The sequence below is a fragment of the Aedes aegypti genome, chromosome 3 (assembly GCF_002204515.2).
Source record: "Aedes aegypti strain LVP_AGWG chromosome 3, AaegL5.0 Primary Assembly, whole genome shotgun sequence".
Taxonomy (NCBI): Eukaryota; Metazoa; Arthropoda; class Insecta; order Diptera; family Culicidae; genus Aedes; species Aedes aegypti.
In genome coordinates this window covers 212,024,889-212,049,573 of record NC_035109.1, presented here as the reverse complement: position 1 = coordinate 212,049,573, position 24,685 = coordinate 212,024,889, and the positions used below count along the sequence as shown (strand labels likewise).

Below are 24,685 nucleotides of genomic sequence, written 5' to 3'. Positions count from 1 at the left end.
CAGGCTTCAGTATACTAACTACTTTAATTGAACGCCATTCTAATGGTAAAATATTTTGCAAAAGAAAACAATTATATATAAAAAAATATAGTTTTTTTAGGAAATTTTCATATTTTTTCATGTAAAAAAAAAACACTTTTTGGTCCCGAAAAAAACAATTTTTGTGGAATTTTATATTTTTCTTGAAAAGTCAAAAATCTTTAGCTTTAATTTCGTCCAAGAAAATTGAAAATCGGACAAGCGGTTCAAAAGTTATATATTTTTTTAATACTACAGTTAACTCTCCCTTACTCGATATCGAGTTAGAGAACCATAGTAAAAGTTGGTTTTCATGGCCAACTCGATGGTCCCTTGGAACGCAGTTACACTGCTTTTTTGTTCTGTAACTCGATACCTCCCTAACTCGATGGTCCCTTCAATATCGAGTAAGGGAGAGATGACTGCAAAAATTTTGTAAACTCGCGATTTTTCTGGTCACTCTATTTCTGAAATGGTCACGCTAATAAAAGAAATCCAAAAACACGTGTATCCTTATTTCGGATAAGGAGCAAAATATCAAATTTTCACGGAATTCGGGGACCCACTAGATCGGTTTTTCATGGAATGTATATTTATTTTTAACATATCAACTGTGTTTACATTTATTACACAAATTCAACTCATGTAACGAAGACAATCGTTACACTAAGACCATTCAACTCATTTGGCTTGGTTTTACAAATATTTGAGATCGGAAATGTGTCAAACTTACTGTTTAGGAATATTATAAGTCAAGATAGTAAACCATGCAATAATGCTGACTTTATTCCGCTTGATAGCATAGAATAATACCTTTAAAGCTTGTACGGATAATTTGCGGACACCCTGTATATCTCTATTTATGATGATAGTAAATCCACCACATGGTCCATCCAGGCAATCATTTATAAGAATCAAAAAGTTTGGTTCTTTTTTAGCGTCCATGTTTAAATAATATTTGCAATATTCACATTTTTACGTGCCCGAAAATATTACATCTTTTTTTTTACAAAACAAGCATTATAATCTCAATATGTCCAAAGTTTATTCAGATTAAATACTGTAATTGAATAAGTATTTTGCTTGTAAGTTTCCCTCAAACTTATGCTGATTCAGCCATTGTTGCGGTTTTGAATATTGCATCAATTGTTTTTGTTATTGTTCAGATAGGAAATCAGAATCAGAGAAATGTTTGTTGAAATGTTTTGTTGAATTTTATAGAAAAAAGTGTTTTTCGGGGACGCTCCTATCAAAAGATAGAACTAATATAGATTAGTTGTATGTTTTCTATTCTCCATCTCGCAAAAATAAAGCTTTGATTTCCTCAAGATAATTTTAGCAAAAATAGAAACTATAGGACGCATCCCCAAAGAGCTAGAGATTTTGGCCAACCGAAGTAAGTTTTTGTCCCGAAAGTAGTACATGACAATGAATGAAAAAATATAAGGCCCAAAATAGTTCACAGCGTAAGGCCCCAATAACTCTAGCGTAAGGCAGCGTTGTATATAGTAGTAAGGAATATTCAAAGACATTATTACTATTATACTATTATTTTTCAAATTATGATTTACCGAGTCGAAATTTGAACAACTACCGTATAAACATAGCTTAAACCACGTGATAATTGAGTTGAAATCGAATTCAGGTTAGCATCTGCGTCCATGGGCCTCTTGTGGTGTAGGGGTTAAACGCACTATCTAGTGAATATGTAATGTTTAGTTTTATAGTAATTGTTCACATCATATTTCATTTATGAAGTCTTAACCGATGGTACCGACTGATGTCTGGTTTTTCTGCAAATGAATCAAACAATAATTCTTCAATACACCACATGGTCCAACAAAACGCAAAATTGTAATGTAGCCGCCGATCGAATTGTTACTGCATTCCCCTATGTGTATAAACATCTATAGGAATATAAAATGAGTTATACTTCATTTCTCTCCAGCAATAAATGAGAACACATACCGTTCGAAGCTGATCCAGGTGATGGTAATAAATTTTCTAATAAATTGATCCCTTTTGCCATTCATATATTTTTGCCGTCAATCCAGGCAATACAGGTATTTTCCTCTGCCGCTCGTAGGCAGGCAGCACCAAAAGATATCTTCTTACCTCGCAAGCTATCGATGGAATGCTGCACTCTGATTGGATCTAGGTACTGGAAATGATTTCGGAAGAATACGGCTCTCAACAGACTTCGGAAGATTGAGTTAGGAGTGCATCTTCCGGTCGACGATGACGGCGGTGTGGTTGCATCTCTCGAATGCACACTAACCAATTGATTGATAATCGCAATGTTCCGAGATCGACACTGCCTGACTCATCGTTAGATTTTCTTTGCATGATATGCTTCTGGCAATGGCATCGGCGAAGATGGAGAAACTTTCGACACGTGACCATTCAACCGAGTAACAAGAGAGATGCTCTGGTGGTAATTGATGAAATATAGGTCACGGTGGGAAGAAAACTATGAATCATCGCCTTCAGCGTCTATCGGAACAGCACCGGGCGAGAAAGATGAAAAATAATGTGGGGCCAAGGCACTGAACTTCGAACAAATGGAAAAATAACGAGCTCCTGGCGTTGTTCGATACATCATATTATGAAGGACCACCGTTGCACCTTGTGGGACCAAAATAATAGTGCACTTACATTTAAGATGCCCTCTTGTTCCCCGATTGTAGACTGTTATTCATTTAAAAAAATGTGTGGAGCGTAGACTTTGGTCTGATCTTTACTTCCGTTGTCTACGTAGTTTATAAATGGGCCCACAGGAGCAACATTTGCGGTTTGTTTTAAAGTGTTAGAAACATTTTTCTAAAATTTTCCATAGAAATTTCCATATAATTCTGTTTTTGGGTCACCGAAAAAGCTGAAAATTTCACAGAACACTTTTTTATGGTAAGGATGATAAGGAAGAAATGGGAGATTAGATTGAAACACATTATTTAAATTTTGAACTGACTTAGTTTACACTGATATTATCCAAAAACGTTATTAGGCAACATCGTAAAATTTAAAAAGTTCGTTCGTAGTTTAAAAATGTTTTTTTTTTCAGTAGTAATTAATCAGATCTTTAATTTGTCGAGTAGAACACTTCACGAGTTTTTATTATTTTGTTAGAACGCCGTAAATAGGTAAAATATAGATTAATATGGAACAGCACACAGATAAAAATATTTAAATTTCAATGTGGCGTAAACAGAAGAGTTAGTCAAAGTAAATCTAATTTATTATAAATTGTTACAGCATCACGTATAATTTTAAACTAAAGATGCTTGAATGTCACATAATCATGTAAATTTAAAGTGCATTCGATTGAAAAATAAGCGATTTGTTGTTGAAATTTCAGTTTATATTGATGCTCCAAATATGTGCATGAAAATAAACTGAAATTTACAACATATTTTTAGCTGTGTATGCATACACTTGCTCGATATTTTTCTAATGGACTATACGACTATACTTGGAGTGTGGGACTCCTCGTTTGACGTTGGCTTCAGAATGCAATTCGAGAGAAAAATTGTGTTTGGATCATTGCATTTGCTGATTTTCCAATGGAATGGAAATATTTTAACCGCAACCAACCACAGTTTAAGGCTTCCCATACCCAACTTCACTTACTGGAGTATACCTGTCGAGAAAAAAACATGTTGTTCAAAATTTAAGAGTCTTATATTTGACGTGAGACGGCAAGGTGGCTTGCGTAAGAACCAGTTTTCAATTTTCAGTCGGAAATACTTTAAACTAACACGGATTTTACTCTAGAAGGGTCGTAACATCCGTTTCAGTAGGCAGGGAGGCGTGGCGTAGCTGGCTCTCCTCAGCTTTTCTACAAACTTGCAGCCATAGTGGAAAAACAAGTTGTTTGCCTCTGTCCGCATGCCGAGAGTATTTTATTACAGTCGGGAAAAGAAGCTGCGCTGCTGTTCGCACAGAATTGGAGCAATGATTCACTATGTACCTTTTAATACGATGTGTAGGAGAGTCCTGTTTCCGTGGTACCGTATTATTGGGTGAAATTGAACACTTTTTTTTAGTTTTTCATGCTTGTAATTCTATCAACGTTTCAAAAATGAATGCAGGAAAACAAGCACGACGATTATCCTCATTGACTCATGTTTGGAAGTGTTCTATCAAAAGTTATTTATATGCCATAAATTATTTTTAAAATAAAAAAATCAGTAGATCTCTTCTGAGTGAAGTTATCAAATTCTTTCCAATTCAATATTTATGGAAATAATGAAAAGAAAAAAGGTATGGAATATCGCGTAAATTCCTAAATGTAGGCAATTTCGTAACTAACTGGAATTTGATTATTAAATCGGAAAAAAAAGTATGATGATTTTTTATTAGGGGGTGTATTTAAAGCTTTCTCACAAACTACAAGACTCACCATGAGGGTTTCCATGTTTAAATTATTGTTTAAAAGCACAAGTTTCGGAATTTTCGTCATTATCATACCGAACATGAATTTTACAATTTATTAATTGAAATAAACACTTTCAACACTAAAAATTTCACAAGACACAACTTAATAATTGTTAAGATAAACAACGTTAATTACCTATTGGTTCAATTGATATTGTTGCTTTATTTATAAGAAAAGAAATTATATCAGCGATACACGATTAATTCACTCTATTAACCAATTCCACCTGAATTTACGGTACCATAGCTATCCTCCTTGACAGAGCAGCTCTTGTTGTTTGGGTGGTGCCTTCTTCTTTCCGGTCTGCACCGAGCAAGGGGAGCATATTTTTTAGTTCATTAAAAATAATCATTATTTATGGAATACGTACGTATTATAAATTTTACAGTCATCGGGAACAACTTGGAATGTATTGTTATCATAGGATACACTAGTAGTGGGAAATGAGCTGAGAACGACTGAAAGCGAAGGGACGACGTTTAATGGCTGATACGAATTTTGTTATGTGTGCTCAGGATCGTATTTTTCGCTCAACTGAGCTAAGAGAACGGATATCGTGCATGGTGTTGAAGTTGGACAATTTTTCAGTATATAGCACATGGGTGTGTAGAATGGTTAAAATGAATCCATGCCAAACATTCGAAAGACAAAAAGTCTGAAGGACACAAGGTCGAAAGTTTATTTTTTGAAGCCCAGATTGCCGTAGCGGTGAACGCGCAGCTAATTAGCAAGACCAAGCTGAGGATCGTGAGTTCAAATCCCACCGGTCGTTTCATAAAAGCAACTTTCTCTACTTCCCTGAGCATAGAGTATCTTCGTACCTGCCCTGTCACACGATATATGAATGCAAAATTGTTTAATTGGCAAAGAAGGCTCTCAGTTAATAGCTGTGGAAGTGCTCATATGAACACTAGGCTGAGATGCAGGCTCTGGCCCAGTGGGGACGTACACACTTAAATTATTTTACCGACCTCAGATAAAATTTTCGCCGAGAACCCAACAGCTGAGAGTTCGGTAATTTTCAATGCCGAATCTCGGTACTTATTTTAACGAGATTTCGGCAATCCAAATTTGTTGCCGAGATCTCGGCGAACGTTACCGAGTTTTGGTAAACGTTTACCGAGATCTCGGTAAAAGTTTTACCGAGAATCGTCAAATTATTACCGAGATATCAGCTGTTGGGTTCTCGGCGAATCCGTTTAAGTGTGTAATTCAAAAAAAAAAAAAAGAAGTTGATGAAACGTTGTAGAACAATAAAGAAGGGACAAAAAGACGAATATATTTTTCTAAAGAACGAAAACTTTCCCACTTAGCAAATCACTTTAGACCTTTCAATTTTTTTACAAGAAAAATCCGAATTCGAAAAGATGATAATTTCATCCTTTTTAATGCATGGGGAAGCTTTCAGGTTGTTACTCTGTTCCCAATTCTTACCAAACCCGACCCGTACCCGAGAATTTTGTAGCTTTCAAACCCAATCCGAACCCGAAAAAAAGCCATATGGCAAAGTGAGTCAATCGCGCCTACAGTAGGATATGTGTCCCTATGCATCAATTAAAAAGAATAATTGTCTCATTTGTGATGATTTGACCGTGAGGTAATGGAAATTGTGAAACAAACTACATACCGATCAATTTTAATGATATAAAGGCTAGGGAGCAGTTTGGTGAGTGGATGGCAGTGTCAATGTTGCTGATGTGGCGCGATAAATTCCAAGAAGGATGAATAGCAGTCAGGGTCGAGTGATGTAGGCTAGAGGGGTACACTGTTGGCGTTTTGTTCCATCCTGCCGCAAGTACCTACACGCTTATTATACGTTCCAATGCTGTTTCTGTTCGGCTCATTAAACGAGTTATTAATCCATCAGTGGTCGCGATGCTGTAGTTTGTATAGTACAGTGAACTTTGCATTTCATTCATCCAAAAGGCTAAAGATCATCCAATAACACCCTTTTATGGGCTGCAAAATTTCAATACAATTCTGCATAAAAACCTTATGTATAATATCGTTACCTGTACGAGTAAATCGGCGTTTTTTGTCATCATCAAGATTGGCCAAGCCAATCAACATTCCAGTAACCAAGGACGGGGAGTCTCTTGTTGCAAAGACGAAAGGTGTGTGTTGCAATAAAGGGGTGCTGGTAAATATCAATGACGTGTTGTACATCCTTGATCGAAGGGATAATCTGATGTCCGTAAAACGGTTGACAAGCGTCAGAATTGCTATTCCGTGGGCGTTAAGCGATACTGCGGAAGGACAACCAGGAAATTGTAACGGCATATTTGAAGGGCAGCTCAGGCATTGAAAATGCTCAGCTCATGAGCAAAGATCAGCCCATTTTAGGGTAACTTGATGCTCAACAAAGGGGTAGGATATGATTCGTCAAACTCGTTGAGCGTTGACGATCATTAATTAACCCTCTGCCTGATCAGCACAGATCAGCATCAAAAACCAACTGAGCGAGGCATATCATTGGTCAAATTGAAATTGTTCATAAGTGGTTGCAGTATGTAAGGCATTTACAATGCTATATAGGACTAAAGTGGCAAGTTAAGGCGAATAGGCCGTCATTGAAATTTGTACGCGTCGTTGATGAATGTTGTTAATTCAACTCACGATTTCGAATAAAAGAAAATCAGTTAGTTTTGCACTGACATGCCTCATAAAGTAACAGCATACTTTATGCATGTTAGCGCGTACAGTGATACTTTTTTCAAGTCAATATAAACTGTCATGGCTGAGTTTTATCACTTTGAAATGCAAGCTGAAAAGTCATCATTGTTGCCAGAACGAATGACGGGCTACTTAGTCTTAAGACTTCTTAACTTCTAAGCTGTTTCCTCTATGAGAAAACTAGTCCTTGCTATATAGATTATACATATTTGTTGTATTGATGTAAGTACCTAGTGAGAATGTTAATCGCCACACGAATTTCGTTTCTAGATTTACCCAATTATTATGCATTGAAACTACAACCCAGGTGACTAAGCCGAAATATTTTAGGTTAAAGGATTATATAGGCTTCAGAGTCATTGCTAATAAACAAATTTAAAGATTTTTATAGAAAACGTTTTACGGGGAGGGGATGTAAAATTATCCTTTTTAGATGGATGCTGCCTTATCAACATTTGTTAATTATCAAACATTGCAGTGATTGTCCGACATTTCCCCGAATGCAATTTCCTCGAATGACGTTTTCCGAATGAACTATTTCCCCGAAAGAATCGTAATGTAAATGACATACTGAAAGCTATCCATGTTCCTGATGCCAAAAAGTATTTAACGTGTTAGCTGATGTAAGATTAAACGAAAATTGATTGATTTGTTATTAAAATCCTTGTGTTTAATGTAACAGATGTTCAAAATAATGTGCCACGAGCATTTGGCTCAAAACAACTTAGATTAATTTTTGTGATACCCTGATGAAAAAGTGAGCTTATGATAGGCAGTTTCATTTGAAGCGATATCTTTGGAGTATAGATATTTGACTTATGAACATTTGGACGAATAAACATTCGGCTTAGTTTTGCCTTCTTGGAATAATAGGCTGTTCTTTATATTTATAATGTTCCAATATTCAGTGACACTTAGCTGATTTAATAATCGGCTGTTCTTTCACATTGTTTCGCATTATTACACAAAGATGCCTTATTTAGCTAAACGCCTTTGAGTCTGAAGGAAACACATCTAATCAGTTTGGGAATAGTTTATTGAATGTCAGTCGTTACAATTTATTTAATGTCTAGCCTAAGTCAATGCCTTCTGTGATAGCTACATACTCATTTATTACTACAGAATCATATGTTCACTAGGTTAAACGTTATTTCATTACACTTAGTGACTAGCTACAGTGAAACCATTGATCCTTAGAATCTATTATATCTTGCGCTACATAGTTAAACCTTGAGTCTCCATTCTAGTTTTTCTTCTCCCCCAGACAATCAATATTAGTTTTCCAGATAAAAATTATTAGAATCTGTAGTATTCGTTCTCACAGTGACATATGAACTAGTAGCATGTAATTACCAGAAAAAATCTGATTTAAGTTTCAGTAGCTTTGTTAATTTATATTGATATATTTATCTTTGAAGAACATCCTTCAAATAAAAGAAGGGCAAATTTATGATGAAATTAGTAGCAGCTGCAAGCAGAACAATATCAAACCAGCAAAACTTTAATGAACTGCCTACGATGATAAGAAGGTGAGAGTTTTAAAATTATCAACTATTTTGATGCCAACCTGTAACATAAAAAAGAACAACCTATGTTTTGAAGAAGGGATTTAAAAAAATGAAAACAAGCCTTTTACCTTCTCAGTTGTAGTTAAAAAAAAAAACATCTGCTTATGTTTTAAGAAACACAATCTACTGACGTGAAAATAATGATCGAATGACAGTCTGGACACGGTGTGCTGGACTGTCAAATGCATCCCAAATCAACTAATGTTGAATTCGTTTTTGAGCCTAGGTTGAAACTGGCGAAACTTGGAACTGGTCGCTCTGACTCACAGTTACAACTCCAACCCGATCCAGGTTCGACCAACCTACAATTTGCTAGACGTTGGTTTGTTTATGTGTTGATCACTGACCCAGTTGCTAAAAACGAAAACGACATTAGTGACTAATTCATTCTTTCTAAGTTTTCATGCAGTGGAGATCTCATTAGGGTCACGTCTTTGAATCCTGCAAACTGTTTTCAACCAGTCAAACTTTATTTCATTATTCTACCTTTGCCCGTTCAACTAGATGTCATTAAGGGGGCAGGATCCGTCATCGATTTCGGAATTTTCAAAAGCAGTTTTTTTGTTCAAAGTCAAGAAAATTTACAGAAAAAAGTGTTCACTGTATTCAATTCTCCTACCGCAACACGGTGAACACATTTTCGTCGAATAAGTTTCAGGTTTGAACAGAAAAACTGCTTTTGAAGTTTCGATGATTACGATGACGGAGCGTTGAGCGTTAAGATGGTTCTAACAAACAACATTAAGCGTCAGATGTGTTCATCTCTTGAATGTTCTTTCGAAACATTTTATGTATTTTTATTACGATTCTTAGCATAATTTGAATACCGAACTTAACTTTTTTAACATATTTTTAAAAGCAGACCTGTCATCGATTTTCACTCCAAATATCTCATCTTTCGTTTTTCGATTCAAATCATTTATAAGAGAATCATTCGTTTGAAGCAATTATTAGGCTTGCTGAATTATTATTAAGTAACGCCTAAATTGGAAATTTGTGACCCCCTCCCTCCTCTGTATGAAAATTTTTAAATTTTTGTGTGAGCCGTAACGTTTAAGCCTACTCCTTCACCTTCACCGATATTTTTTTTAAATAAAAAAATGTCTTTGGAAAAAGCTTTCGAGGAAACGGTACATTCGGGGAAACAGTTCATCCGGGATAATGGTTTTCAGGAGAAAATCCTTCGGGAAAAAATCATTCGGGGAAATGTCGGACAATCCATTGCAGTTCATTATTTTGTATGTAATAATGCAGGAGCGTTCAACACGCATGAGGTTCGTTTGCGTTGATGACAAGCTTATATTTGGAATAGTTTGTTGTAATGTTTGGCGTAATCTTGAAGCCCGTAGGATAATAAATTGAAATCAATGCCGATTTTGATAAATTGAACTCCTTTGAAACCAGTCTTTTCAAAACCACTGAAGTTCAGAAATCAATTTAGTTTGCTTTGATTTCAACGTCCTACACAGTAGCCATACACTTTGGGGTTGCCAAGTGATATTCCATCTTCTTCTTTCTGGCGGTACGTCCCAACTGGGACAAAGCCTGCTTCTCAGCTTAGTGTTCTTATGAGCACTTCCACAGTTATTAACTGAGAGCTTTCTATGCCAATTGACCATTTTTGCATGTGTATATCGTGTGGCAGGTACGAAGATACTCTATGCCCTGGGAAGTCGAGAAAATTTCCAACCCGAAAAGATCCTCGACCGGTGGGATTCGAACCCACGACCCTCAGCTTGGTCTTGCTGAATAGCTGCGCGTTTACCGCTACGGCTATCTGGGCCCCTCATAGTTTGCATAGTGATATTCCATGCTCATTGTTTATCCCTACAGTGAGCTTCCATGATCGCTAACTACAACCTAACTGAGCAGCATAAGGTCGCTTTGATTGTTCAATGATCATGCTTATCAAGCTCGCACACGTCTTCAATGCCTGGGCAGCATGTGCGAGCTGGAAATCAGCATGGACTCGCCAGTAGCGAACGCATGTCGAGCTAAACGTGTTGGTTGTGACATTGCCGGTCTGGGCACATCAACGAACAGTCAATGGTAAGGGTGGTACAGTACAACATGGTTGGAGGAGTCAATTTAAATCCTAAATCCATTGGGTTCTCCGTTTCATATGTTCAAGGTAATGTGCCAATTCAATAAGGTGCCGCGAACCATTCACTTAAACCAAGCAACGAGTAACCTGGGTGTAGGTACGGATCCATTCTGGTACCTGTAGTCCGATAGATCCGCCGGTGTGGGACGGATTCAAATACTTCATCTCATTGATTGATGACTGTACTTACTTCTCGATGATATACTTAATGAGGAGAAGTCCCAGGTTTTCGAAAAGTACCGTGAATTCAAAGTAATGGCCACATCGCGAATGGAAAGGCAATTTGCAGACTCATCGTGGATAAGAAAGGCATTTTTTTAGAAGGAGGATTTTCAAACAAACGCCTGAGAACTCAGGGAGTGTGGGGATACCGCATCACTAATACCGGCCCATGTATTGTACTTGGGCAATTCTTGTTGAATTGCTCAAGTGGTAGCGGTACAGTGTAGTGACATTACTCTTGGCCTCAGACCATTATCTTCCTGGATCCACCTTACGATATTTCTTCGGGGAGGGTCCAGTGCATATAGCACTTAACACAAGAAGCCTGGGCATGCTTCGTCTCCTAGCCGACTTAAACAATGTTACAAGGGACCAGCCTCGGCAGAGCTAATCCTCTGCAGGCAACTCTTGGTCAGTGCGCCATAGGCGCTGCAATTCTAGCATAAAGGCTCCCCCAAATTAAAATGATCATTTATGGGGACAAAGCAACGATGGATAGTGTACAGTGCTGTGTGAAGATATCGGGTGCATTATCGGTCCCGTTTGAAACACGCAAAGGATTTCGACAAGGCAATGGTCTTTCCTGCCTCCTGTTCAATATTGCGCTAGTAGGTGTTATGAAACGGGCGGGCTTCAACATGCGGGGCACGATCTTCAATAAGTCCACCCAGTTCATCTGCTTTGCTGACGACGTGGACATTGTCGGAGGAACGTTCCAGGTGGTTTCTGAACAGTATACCAGGCTGAAACGTGAAGCAGATCGGGTTGGATTGAATATTTCGTCGAAGACGAAATATCTGCTGGCTGAAGGAACCGAACGCGATAGAGCTCGCATTGGCAGACGCGTGGTGATCGACGGGGATGAGTTCGAGGTGGTGGACGAATTTGTCTACCTCGGATCATTGATAACGTCGGATAACAACTGCAGCAGAGCAATTCGAAGACGTATCATTGCCGGAAGTCGTGCTTACTACGGACTCCACAAGACCTTGTGGTCTGGTAAACTTCACTTCCGTACTAAGTGTACCATGTACAAGACGCTAATAAGATCGGTAGTTCTCTACGGGCATGAGACGTGGACAATGCTCGAAGAGGACCTGCAAGCACTAGGAGTTTTTGAACGACGTGTGCTTAGGACGATCTTCGGCAGAGTATGTGAGAACGGCGTATGGAGGAGAAGAATGAACCACGAGCTTGCGCAACTCTACGGTGAACCCAGTATCCAGAAAGTCGCCAAAGCTGGAAGGGTACGATGGGCGGGACACGTTGTGAGAATGCCGGACAACAATCCCACAAAAATGGTGTTCACCTCAAATCCGGCCGGTACAAGACGAAGGGGAGCGCAACGAGCTAGGTGGTTTGACCAAGTGGAGCAGGATCTTGGAAGTGTGGGGCGATCGAGAAATTGGAGGATAGCAGCCATGGACCGAGTTAGTTGGCGTAACATTGTGGCGCAGGTAGAGCCAGCAAAAGTAAAGTAAGTATTTATGGCGACAGCGACAAACAAGAGTGATTTAGATACGTTGAGCTTAAGTGATTTTTAAAAGTAAGAATTTATTTTGGTGTAAAGATAAATTTGAATTTTAATTTTTTAATTGAATGTAAAAGTAAGTGAGTGAGTAGGTGTGAAAAGTTATGTTAAACGATTGTGTATTTCTTTCGTTTTTAGAGGACCGAGATCCATAAATTATTTGCCTTTCTGCACAAAAAGTTTTATTCAGTTTATCTACATGGAAAAAGGAAATTATATTTAATTAGTTGATTGACGATTTAAAAACTAACGTGGTTTCGCGTTGGACATACAGCGCTCTGCGCTTTTTCCGTACGGCGGGATTCCTTTCCGTTGGTATTCGACATCCATCACCGCTGAATTGTGAGCCCGTTCATCGAGAATTTTGTTATCGTCGAGACCCGTGTGCAGTGCCAAAGGCCCGCCTTTATCAGGTAGTTAAATGGAGGCGTGAGTGAAGTCGCTAAAATTCTCTGTAGCGAATTTACATCTTCGAACCCCAATTACCGAAAGTACAGGTACCATTACGTTATCCCTTTTTGGACCAATTTTTGAGAGTGTGGTTAGTTGAAACGAATCGCCGTCTCACTATCGAGATCCGAAATCGGAAGCTTCCGTTCCAGCCGCCACTCCCTCCGCAACGTTCTTTCGGCCATTTTGCATGCTGGTCGACTTCTTTGCTGCCCGCCAATTTGCAGCACGGACCCCGGTCTCCCGGTGGGGAGGAATGCAGTAATGGTTTTGCGCGGGATTTCATAAAATCACCATACGGACCGGACCACCGCGAACACTTATGGTACTACTTAGTTTCTACCACTTCCCCCGGGGGTAAACTCAACCGAGGATCTTTGCCGGTGAGATCACTAGGGCTTCTTCCACCTTATACCCGGTCTACTACGCTCCCAAAGGGCGGACACTTTCGTCTCCTCCGGACTTCAAATTCGCTCAAACCACTATTTTTTTTTACTGGGTAATATTTTCCGCACACATGACTGGCTTGGTTTACGACTCAAACAGAAGAGACCCAGCTCGGGTTGCTTGATCTCCTATGAACCCCTTAGGGCTCAGGCTCGTGTTCTCTCGGGCGAAAGACGACGCCCGAAGGATGGCATTTTTGCGTTTTTGGGAAAGTGTGTTCTGTCGGAGTGGGGTTTCGTTCCATTTATTAGCACATTTGAGTAGGCATCCTCTTCTGAATTCCATAAAGCTTCACTGCTGTGGAGGAGTAAACGTCATTCTTGCGTTTGATTGTCTAGTGTTGTTTACCAAGAACCGTTCAAAACTCTCCCAGAGAGAAAAAGTCTCTAAACGTCGGGCAAATCTGAACACGATCGGTGGTCTCTCATTGAGAGTGACGCTTAAGCCACCGAGTTTGCTAATAATCTCTAGTATAGTTTTACGAACGGTTACATTGGCGCCCAACTAAAAAGATTTAAACGTTGCTTTTTTTTTTTTCAAAAACTATTTTAGTTTGAAACAAGTGAATTATAAAGTTGAATTCTAATTTATTCTCTAAGAAATTTTGAAATTGAATTTTTATTGTTTTACATTGATTTTTTTAGCTATAAGTTTGAAGTGAATTTTTGTTTGTTATAAGTTTGAAGTGAATTTTTGTTTGTTATGGAAATTTCATTGTCTGGTCTAGGTATTTTGTTTTATTACTTTTATATATTAGTTGATCCTGATTTTTTCTAAACTTTACGAAAATCTATTTTGTTTTTTTTTTCATTTATCGAACTGAAATCTTTCATTGGAAAATAATTAAGTTTTGTGAATTTTGAATTGAGTTTGGGAGTTGAAAATGACAGGACCTTATATTCGACCAACAGTTGATCAGTTGTTGGAGGAGGAAGTAGCTTTTGAATTACGTTTCGTCAAACAAACGGTTGATAGAAGAGAGAACTTAGAAGACAAGAAGATATTGTTGAAGAGGTTGTTCAAAGAAGAGAGGAAGTATAATGTCGTTGATGAAGGCGTAATCAAATATTCAGAAGAGTTTAAAACGATCGCGAAAGTGGTAGAAGAAATAGTGGGATATTGCGAAAGAAATTTGATAGAGCATGTGTATCGAGATTAAGGCGTTTTTTGATTCGGGTGTCTATTTCATGGGTGGAAAATGAAGAAGAAGCAAGTGCAGGGAAAGAAGCTTGTAAACAGATTGAGAAGATTCTCATAGAATTAGGTCAGCACGTTCGAGAAGAAATCGTTAAAGAAGATACTGATACAGGAAGGAAAGGTTCTGGTAGTGATTCATGGGGGTGGGACGTTTCGCATAAAGACGTTTTGCATAAGGACGTTTCGCATAATATTAAGGGTGGACGTTTCGCATAATGGACGTTTGGCATAAAGTGAATCATATGCCTTCTTTGAAATGCTACCTATTCTTATATGAAACTGCTTTATGCGAAACGTCTAGTATGCCAAACGTCCTTATGCGAATCGTCTTTATGCGAAACGTCTTTATGCGAAATGGGTAACCCTCGTGATTCATGGAGAAATCCAGATCCAAACTCTGCAGTAAAGATCATGAAAGGAAAAAACATATTTCAAACATAAGGAGCAGTTAGGAGAGGGTAGGGATAAAGATTCGAAATATCGTTTAAGCAATCCTGGTGCTCTTTTAAAGACTCCACGGAGGTCGATTCGAAGCTCTTTCAATTTCCTCCATTTTGATAAACTTGAGGAAATTTTTCAACGAATTCTAGGGAATATCATGAAGATTTTGGTAAGAATAAAGGAGAAGAATCAGCAGAAAATGATAGTAAGAAAGGAAGATTCGTTTTGAGAAGAGAAGAAGGCAAACATAGATATTTGTAAGAAATGCAAGATCGGAGATGCGAGCGATTATAAGGAGATTTACCGGTTTGTAGATACCGAATCCACAGAAACCCGAGACAGTAGATTTGAAAGATCATTACTTGATTGAACGCTGAGTCTGGTGGGGGATATTAGAGGAACACGGTTAAATAAAACAGGAATAGAAGATAGGGAAGAAAATAGAGGAATAGGGATTTCGTCTAGGCGTAGACGATACTATAGTGAGTCAGAAAGTGATTCTGAAAAAAATCATAGAGGAAGGTTTGTTAAGAATCCAGAGAAGGTTTATTTTATTGTCCGCAAGGCTTTTGCCTGGATACCAAGCCAATCAAAAAAGAAGATTGATCCGAAAATCAAGGAAGTGATGGGATATGCACCGAATGGCTAGATGAAAGCAAGAATAGCAAGATCATCGTAGCTAGTGATGCAAATTTTGACTATACACGATACCCCTATGCTGCCGATCCGATGAAACATCGCATGTCCGTTGGTAGTCTACATGGTTGAACAAGAGGGAGAAATGCTCAAGTGATAAAAGCTACGGCCAATGACGAGAATATTCAACTGGATAAAGCAGATCCTGTTAACGATTTGAGAGAAAAAGATGGCCAGTGACCTGATGATAACGAAGAAACGCAAAACGTTTGCTCAACACCGGCACCCCTCTTTCTCATTTAGAACATTGCGTATCCATGGAATAAACGCCAGTGAGAGGCAGCGAACGGAAGCGCACACAAACCTTCCACGAGAAGCTAGCTCCCGGTGATGAAGTGATCCATATGCGAGTCGGAAGCTCTCTTGATCCAGGATCTCAAGTAAAACCTGACTAAACTATTTGAGATGTTCGACTGTGGCGAGCTGCGTCACTTCTAAGAAAATAAGATTGACTATATTCACGAAGCCGGTTTTGACCACTTCTCCAGCCAGGACGAACTACGGATTGCATGAACCTATGTGTAGCATGTGCCGTGTTTTCCATCAATGTTATTCCGTAGAATTTTGTGTTAAATTTTATTTTTCCTGTTCTTATTTTTCTTATATTACTTTTAATGTCGTGCTAAACTAGTCACTGTGGTAAATATTTTAGCTGTTGGCATAAATAAATAAAAATAAATATAAATGCAATTGTTCGATCGTCTGCTGAAACGTTTCGAGATGGATAACTGCAACCCTGTCAGTGTTCCAATATAGAAAGGATTGACACGTGAGGAAAAGCTTACGCAAGAACCGTTCAAAGGCCAGATATTTGTTTTCCGGTTGAATGCTTGGTTCATTTCTAGCAAAACCCGACTGATCAACAATTCAACACTGGCAGGCCCTGAAGTGTGCGATGCGGTATATCGAGGGAACCAGAGGAAGGACACTACTATACCGGCGAAACTCACAACAGGGGCTGCAAGAGTATTAGTAACACCTATTTCCAGCATATGCCTTCATATCCATACACTTGGGGTTTGGGAATTACCACAAACAGCTTCATAAATTAAGTGCGTCCTGCTCAATGAATGACACGTCTTCGACATGCAACTGAGAGCAACGTCGAATACGTGAGTCGAAGATGATGGCATAATTGGTTTGACAAGGTGTGCAAGTAGATTCTGGAGCAGAAGAACGCAACGGTAATGCTATAGTAAACGACCCGGCAAAAAGAGGAAAATGGAGCAGCTGTACCGGTCTCAAGTAACGCGGAAATTCTACCAGAAGCTCAACGCATCTCATTAAGGTTTGTGCCGTGAGCCACAGATAACGTGGAGCATCTCGGAAAGTTGTTGAAAGTTGTTAGAATGAGAACTTCATTCTAAATACGGCCTACAATGCTATCTCAGGTCATTTTCCACCGTCTATCACCTGGTGTGAAGGAGTTCGTAGTTATCAAGTTATCAAACGGGATTTGTTGACGGCTGATAGACGTCGTATGAGATCTTTACTGTATAATTCTATCAGAACGAAATACATGGTTGCTGGGAGAGATAGAGGAAGGTTTAGTGATGTTGGTGCCGAAGTTAAGTTTGATGAGACTGTTGTTTACCTTGGAAAACTTGTGACGTGATGTGTGACCATGATGTTTCGATATCATGGAAAACTAATAAAGATTGAGCTGTGCAATACATCGAACCATGACATGTATCAATATAGGGTAGAAGTACCAATTGTGGCTATAGCACCAATTATGGCAATAGTGGGAACAAAAAGAGATTTTTCTTATTGTTTCACTAGAATATAACAATTAATATTCACAGGAATGATAAACCTATTTGTATTTGATGGTAACTAAGCCTTGATGAGATCACTTGTGAAATAAGCTTCGAAAAAGGCACATTTGAAAATTTTGCCTTACACATATGTCACCTTCTTAGCAGTTTGCTAAAGAACACCCGTTACAAAATGTATGTTTTCTTCCGGAAAAACGGCTTCAACCGATAAACTTATGTTGCCTAGTGAAAACAAACGAATAGATTTAACTGGTGAGCAATCAAATCTATTTCCACTATGTCGATAACACTGCGGAACACGTTTTTGTCTCCAGCACCAAAATACCGCTATTCACTTAATTAAGGGTTGCTGAATCCATTGCCGTTTCCAGAAATATCATAGCACGTCTAGTTTTTGAGATATTGACTGTTGAAAATGCAAAAAATGACTATTTCAGCCAACTTGCATGCAAGTTTGCCAGCTTGTAAGGTAATATATTGGCTTAATTTGCCACAGAATTCAAACTTTATGTGTATAACAATACTTATTATCAAAGTTTGTAATACTTTCGATGCGGAAAGGTTATTTTTTGATGGTTTAGAGAATGCCATATAGAAGAAACGAAGAATTTTGTATGGAGACTGCAAGCATGTTAAAAAAATCGGTTTTATCGAAATTTAATCGCGCAATTTCAATCAAATTATGTCTGAAATGAAAGTTCAAGTTCTATTTTGCATGTTTGGCGGATTAGGTCACAAAAAATTTGACAAATCGTACTTTAAATTTCATGTAAACATGAATAAAACCAGTGTTTTATACAACTTTGACGACCTGTAGCTAAAAATTGTGACGTGCTGGAACATTTCTGAGAATGGCACCAGATTCAGCAACCCCAAATCTACTAGAGACACATAATTTGATCCTTGAGACACGCAAAAATGTCATTTTTGTTACGCTGTGTAACTGGTACAAAAAGTGTATGAGAGCCCAATTATGGCGATACCTGGAGGCGCTTTGTATACATTTTTTGATCAGTGAAATAAAAGAAGTAAAGCTATTTTACGAGTGACTTCCACGACGGGACGGTTCAGTAACACATTATCTTCATGTTTTGTATTCGATTACTAAGATTTTTCAATCACACGTTTGAAAATGTTCGCAAGCGGAAGATGCTAATTTCATGGTAGAGAGGGGTTTTCAGTGACACTCAATTTTTGAATTTTCCCTATTTTTTCGTTAAAATTAGGCGCTGGAAAGGTAATATGAGTTCATTAATGCTGTTTTGTACAATAATTTGCATTTTCACCACATTTAGACTCCTTTTCAAAAATTAATTTGCTCACATGAACATGTTTTGGAAAAAATTATGAGCAATCACTTCATTGCATATTAGCGTTGCATTATCATTCGCTCTGGATAGCGTTTGTGTTAATTTCGTGCAAATATTCGATAGTCCATAATTGGTACACTTTTATGTCGAATGCTAGGAACACTATTGTCATAATTGGTACAAAGACAACGCTTTTTAAAACCAATTTTAAGAAGCTAAAAGTCAATTTAGTACTAAACTACAATTTATTTCTCTGTTTCGCAAGGCTTCAAACTAGTAATTTACGCCAACAAGTCATGCTTACATTTTAGAAACGTGGTTAAAACTTGATTTTTATCCATCCAGTTAACATATTGCATCCATAATTGGTACACCTACCTTAGTTGAAAAGATGCGAGGAAGGTACATTTATATACTTTGACAAACAAAGAAAAAATCACTAATTATTTATCTAGAAACATAGTTGGAAAGTCGATGAAATATAATTAAAAATAGTTTTTCGGTTCGAATCTATTTATTTGGATTGAGTAAGACCAATCGCAAGTAAAAGTAATAGGTAAGCGAATTTACAGCGCACCGTTGCAATAGCGATGTAGCCTCTACGGAGCGAAGCACTTCACAATCCATTTTCTCGAATGTGCACATTGTGCAATTAAATAGCGCGGAATGATTGACAAGAGATTTATTTTGCCGTTAATGGTATGGATTTACCAGCACATCGTACGACTGATTGTGTTGTGATGGGAAACAGCTGTGCACCACTTCGTCGTCCTAATTCCAGGGAGACTCTATTGACTCGAGCTGTGCTGATGAATGTAGGTAATGCTCCCTGAGATCGAGCTTCCTTGCGTTGCTATAAATAAACTAATCAATTCCTTATTGCACAGATGGGACAAATATATTTGCTGCAGAACATTGCTGGTTGAGTACCTCAATTATTCTTTGTCGTTTTCTCATACAATTTTCTCATGCAATAATCCAGTTCGATATATTGGAGCTCACCATGCGTTCAGGGGCCGTAATTTATATAGCTACCGATTTAGTTTTGTCACTATACTGATTGCTTTCAATTTTATTCATCGTCACTCTGTCACCTGGCAGTCCGGAATGAATGAGAAACAGTGAAAGAAGTTGCCCAAGAAACGTAGGAGTCTAGCCGTAAAAAAGTGACATAATTAAATTAAATTTCCCCTTTTTGCTTGACCCTGGGTGTTTAGCCCGGCAGTCATTGTGGGAGAATCTGGTAGCTGTTTTCGGGTGCCATTCAAGGAATTTGTTTTACCTTAATTAATTAAGTCAATCAGAGTAATGGAACCATAAAATTGCTGCCAAGCGGTAGGATGCCGATGTTCTGGCTTTGTACTGATTGGGAGAATATGATATCGTGAGGCTCAATTTGTTCATGTATGAAAGAAAATATTGTCGGATTACGGGTACACCTGAGGCTTCTTGAGCTATTTGTTAGGTTTCCTCCATCGATGATATCAGTGTAGGGAATATTTATTAGTGGGTAGATTATTGTTCCCTTCAATCAACATTTTGCATGACATTCAATCTTCTGACTTCTGATATTTTGACGCTATGTCTTTCGACCTTTTGTCATCAGTAAATAGGTGCTAGAGAGACAAATCTTGTTTCGCTGTTTTAATCTGGAATTTCAAATTGATTTTCACAGTATTTTAAAACATAATGTTTTCTATTTGTTTTGACCCTTAGGAATTAATGAATGGATTAAAATTATTTTGAAAATACTAAGAGGTGGTTTGTGATGTGTTTACAAAATTACAATATCCCTTTTAAATCATGTCTCCTGTTTTTTGCTGTCCCAAAAGAAAACGTAAAAATGTTGTAAAATGAAATAAAAAAATAAATAGGTTCCACTTAACAGACAAACGTCCTTGTTACATCCAAACGTTTCGACTGCTCTGTGTTGCCAACGATAGAAATACTTTGTCCTAATATAAGCAAATTGTGTCTAGCGAGGAAGTAATTTTCTTAACTTTATACGTCATGGTCGTTGCACGTGCATATGGGCTGTGTCATATTTCTCTCGAAAAGTGGCAGACTAAGTGCAAAAACGTTCGGCTCATAAAACGAATCATTACACGGTTTCTTACCTTTTGGAAACAGTTTCGGATGCTTACGCTTCCGTCGCTTTTCTGACTTTCAATTGGTATAATCCTTTGCGTTGGGAATTAATGCCGTTGCTTTCCCGCCTTTTCTCCGTCCCCGTGGAGTCTCTGAGTGGAGTCCGTGTTGAGGGGCTAAGCGAGGTGCTGAACGCGATTACGTTGCCAGTAAGGTAGTCCTTTCAAAATCTCGCCAATGTGAATCCGAGATGAATCTGAAGCAAAAGCAGAAAAGAAAAGGAAGGAAGAGCCATTGAGAAAAAATGATTTATGGTGATTTATTCGGATACCGGTTCTGGGTAAGGCGACGGGCTAAAAGGATGGTCGACCACACAACCTCTGATCCTTTTTCCCTCATAAAAAGCTCCATCGGTCGCAATGAGACCACGATTTCATAGCTTGGCGGCTCACTGTGGGATGATGTTTTTGAACATTTTGTTAGATCGTCTGTTAGAGACCATTTTTGTTTCTTGTTTAAATAACATTTGTTATCACATGTTAGCAGAACATTTTTATATTGAAACCAATCTGAGTGGACCTTAGTCGACCTTAGTGGAATAATCAAAATTATCAGAAAAAAAACTGTATCAGTAGAAAAGAAGTTAATAAGGCACAGTGAACCTTCACCATATTGGCTACAAATTTTGCTTAACAAACTAGTGTAAAAATGTTTACCCATTTCTAGTTATAGTAGTTTTAGAATTTATTGTTGTAGATGAACTTTTGTCCTATCGATGGGGCAGTTCGTATCTAATGTGGGGCAAAATTTTACTGGCTGAACATAAAATATCGATACTTTAACGACAGGCATACTTTATATCAGCCATACACTTATGTTTGCAGAAAAAAAAACACACTAATGTATCCAAAAATAGCAATGTTTCGCGAAACTTACTGGTATTATGGAATTTTGGTGACATTTTTCACATTCAGGCATATTTCGATAAAATTAATGAAAATATTAGGCATTTTAATTTTTTTTTACCGTTAGATTACATGTTGCTATAACTTATGAACCACTGATTGAAACTTTCTGCCACTCCACAGTAAGTATTTACCGCTACACCTATTAAATAATTAATTCAATAATAATCAATGAAATATGCTAACAGAACAATTGGAACCACAAACATTTTGAGTGTATCAGGTTTGAGATTCAATTGCCCCACAAGATTAAAAATATATTTTTCTTCAATATTATCCAATTCTGTTCAATCCTCCCCACCGTGCGCATTAATGGTGGCAATGTGGCAATATGGAAAGCAAAAAAAAATGGAATTTAACTTTTTTACTTTGTAGATTTGTGAAATTGCTCTCTCGGTTCAGGTATTTTCGGACAGTTTATGTTGATCGTGCTGGCTGGTGGGAATGTGGAATGCTTTGTCATACCCATCGACCAGCCAACCATCCGACTGGCGGGTGGCATGACTTATTTTAAGAACCACATTTATCGCGTATTGGCGTGGCAATGGACTGGAGTTGTGGGCGGTGACTGCTTTCAAACATGCCAGCCATTATTGGAAAGAATGTTTGCTCCAGTCAAATATTTTGCGCGGGGCTTGGTATCATTGGATGAGATCTGAATTATAATTTACAGGAATCTGTATCGGTTGTTACATTGTTTAAATAAGAACTACGGATATCTGGTTTTTATATTTGCTGTACTCGGATGTTGTTATGCAATTAATGAAACATGATATTACATTTGTTTGTCCGGTGGAAAATCTTCTTCTTATTGCCGTATCGTCTCCACTGAGATAGAATTTGCTTTTCAGCTTGAAGATCAGAGAGCCATCCTTACCACAATTATGCTTTATGCTTGAGGAAATCAAAATTTTTGTTTTTATTGAGCATCACAATCATCATCGAATTAATTTTAATCATGCTAATCAACAAGACAATTTTGTTCCTAGTCTAGCGTTACTAGGTAGGTAACCTTTCGAATTTTGTCAATCTGAACGTAGCTACTTACACCAACGTCCCTATGGATACACGTACATAATTTCAACTTATCAATGGAAAATCCCCAAAGTGTATCTACTTCTGGTAGCATGTTACCAGTCAGGCTAAGGCCTGGGTGGCCTCTGCTATACGTAGGAGTCGTCTCCATTCGACTCGGTTCATGGCTGCCCGTCGCCAGCCACGCATTCTTCGAAGGGTCCGCAGATCGTCCACGTTGTCTTGTGCCGGTCGGATTGTTTTCGAGAACCATTTTTACCGGGTTGTTATCCGACATTCTGGTGACATGCCCGGTCCACCGCAACCTCCCAATTTTTGCGAGGTGGACGATGGTTGGTTCTCCCAGCAGCTGATGCAATTCATGGTTCAGTCGCCACCTCCACGTTTCGTCTTCCATCTGCTCTCCGCCGTAGAGGGTCCGCAACACCTTCCGTTCGAAAACACCAAGGGTGCGTTGATCCTCTGCACGTAGGGTCCATGTTTCGTGCCCATACAGGAGTACCGGTGTAATTAGGGTCTTGTAGATGGTTTAATTTCGTGTGATGGCGAACTTTGCTCGATCGGAGCGTTCTGCGGAGTCCAAAGTAGGCACGATTTCTAGCAACGATGCATCTCTGGATTTCTCTGCTGGTGTCGTTGTCGGCGTCACCAGTGAGCCCAAGTACACGAATTATTCGACAACCTCGATTTCATCACCTTCAATATGAACTCGAGGTGGGAGGTGTGCCGTGTCTTCTCTTGAGCCCCTCGCAATCATGTACTTCGTCTTCGACACATTGATGTTCAGTCCGACTCGCCTAGCTTCGGCCCTTAGTCGGATGTACGTGTCCGCCATCGTCTCAAAGTTGCGTGTAACAATATAAATGTCGTCGGTGAAACCATGTAACTGAGCGGACTTTCTGAAGATCGTGCCACTCGTGTTTATCCCCGCTCTTCTTATCACACCCTCTAAAGCAATGTTGAGTAGTAAACACGAAAGGCCATCACCTTGCCGTAACCCTCTGCGAGATTCGAAGGGACTCGAGAGTGTCCCTGATACTCAGACTACGCACATCACTCGCTCCATGGTCACCTTGATCAATCCTATCAGTTTGTTCGGGAAACCGTATTCGTGCATAATCTGCCATAGCTGCTCTCGATCGATTGTATCATAGGCCAATTTAAAATCGATGAATAAATGATGTGTGGGTACATTGTATTCGCGGCATTTCTGCAACACCTGGCCGATGGCGAATATCTGGTCCGTTGTTGCTCGTTCGCCCATAAATCCTGCCTGATATTGCCCAAAGGATTCTCTAGCAATTGGTGATAGAGAGCGGCATAGAATTTGGGAGAGTACCTTGTAGGCGGCGCTCAAAATTGTGATCGCACGATAATTGGCGCAATCCAACTTGTCGCTCTTCTTGTAGGTGGGACACACGACACCTTCCATCCCCTCCGGCAATACTTCCTCCTCCCAAATCTTGGAAATAACCCAGTGCAGCGCTCTTGCCAGTGCATCACCACCGTATTTTAGCAACTCCGCTCGGTAGTTGGTCCTCTCCAGCGGCTTTGTTGTTTTCAACCGTCTAATCTCCGTTTCTACCTCTTGGAGATCTGGAGGCGGAAGTCTTTCGTCGTCCACGCGTGCTCCCGAAGTTTTCCGTGCCACCTTCGCTACTGGCCACATCACCATTAAGGTGCTCGTCGTAGTACTGCCGCCACTTTTCGACCACCCCACGTTCGTT

General features: G+C 38.9%; 1 protein-coding gene across 1 annotated transcript in view; it reads right to left on the bottom strand.

Annotated features, from left to right (window-relative positions):
• LOC5564889 (potassium channel subfamily K member 10) overlaps nucleotides 1–24,685 on the bottom strand; it is a 430,098-nt gene that overhangs the window by 182,497 nt on the left and 222,916 nt on the right. Inside the window, exon 3 of the mRNA XM_021853595.1 lies at nucleotides 20,988–21,214. The gene's annotated coding sequence lies outside the window, so the exon portion shown is untranslated. The remainder of the gene's footprint in view (nucleotides 1–20,987; nucleotides 21,215–24,685) is intronic.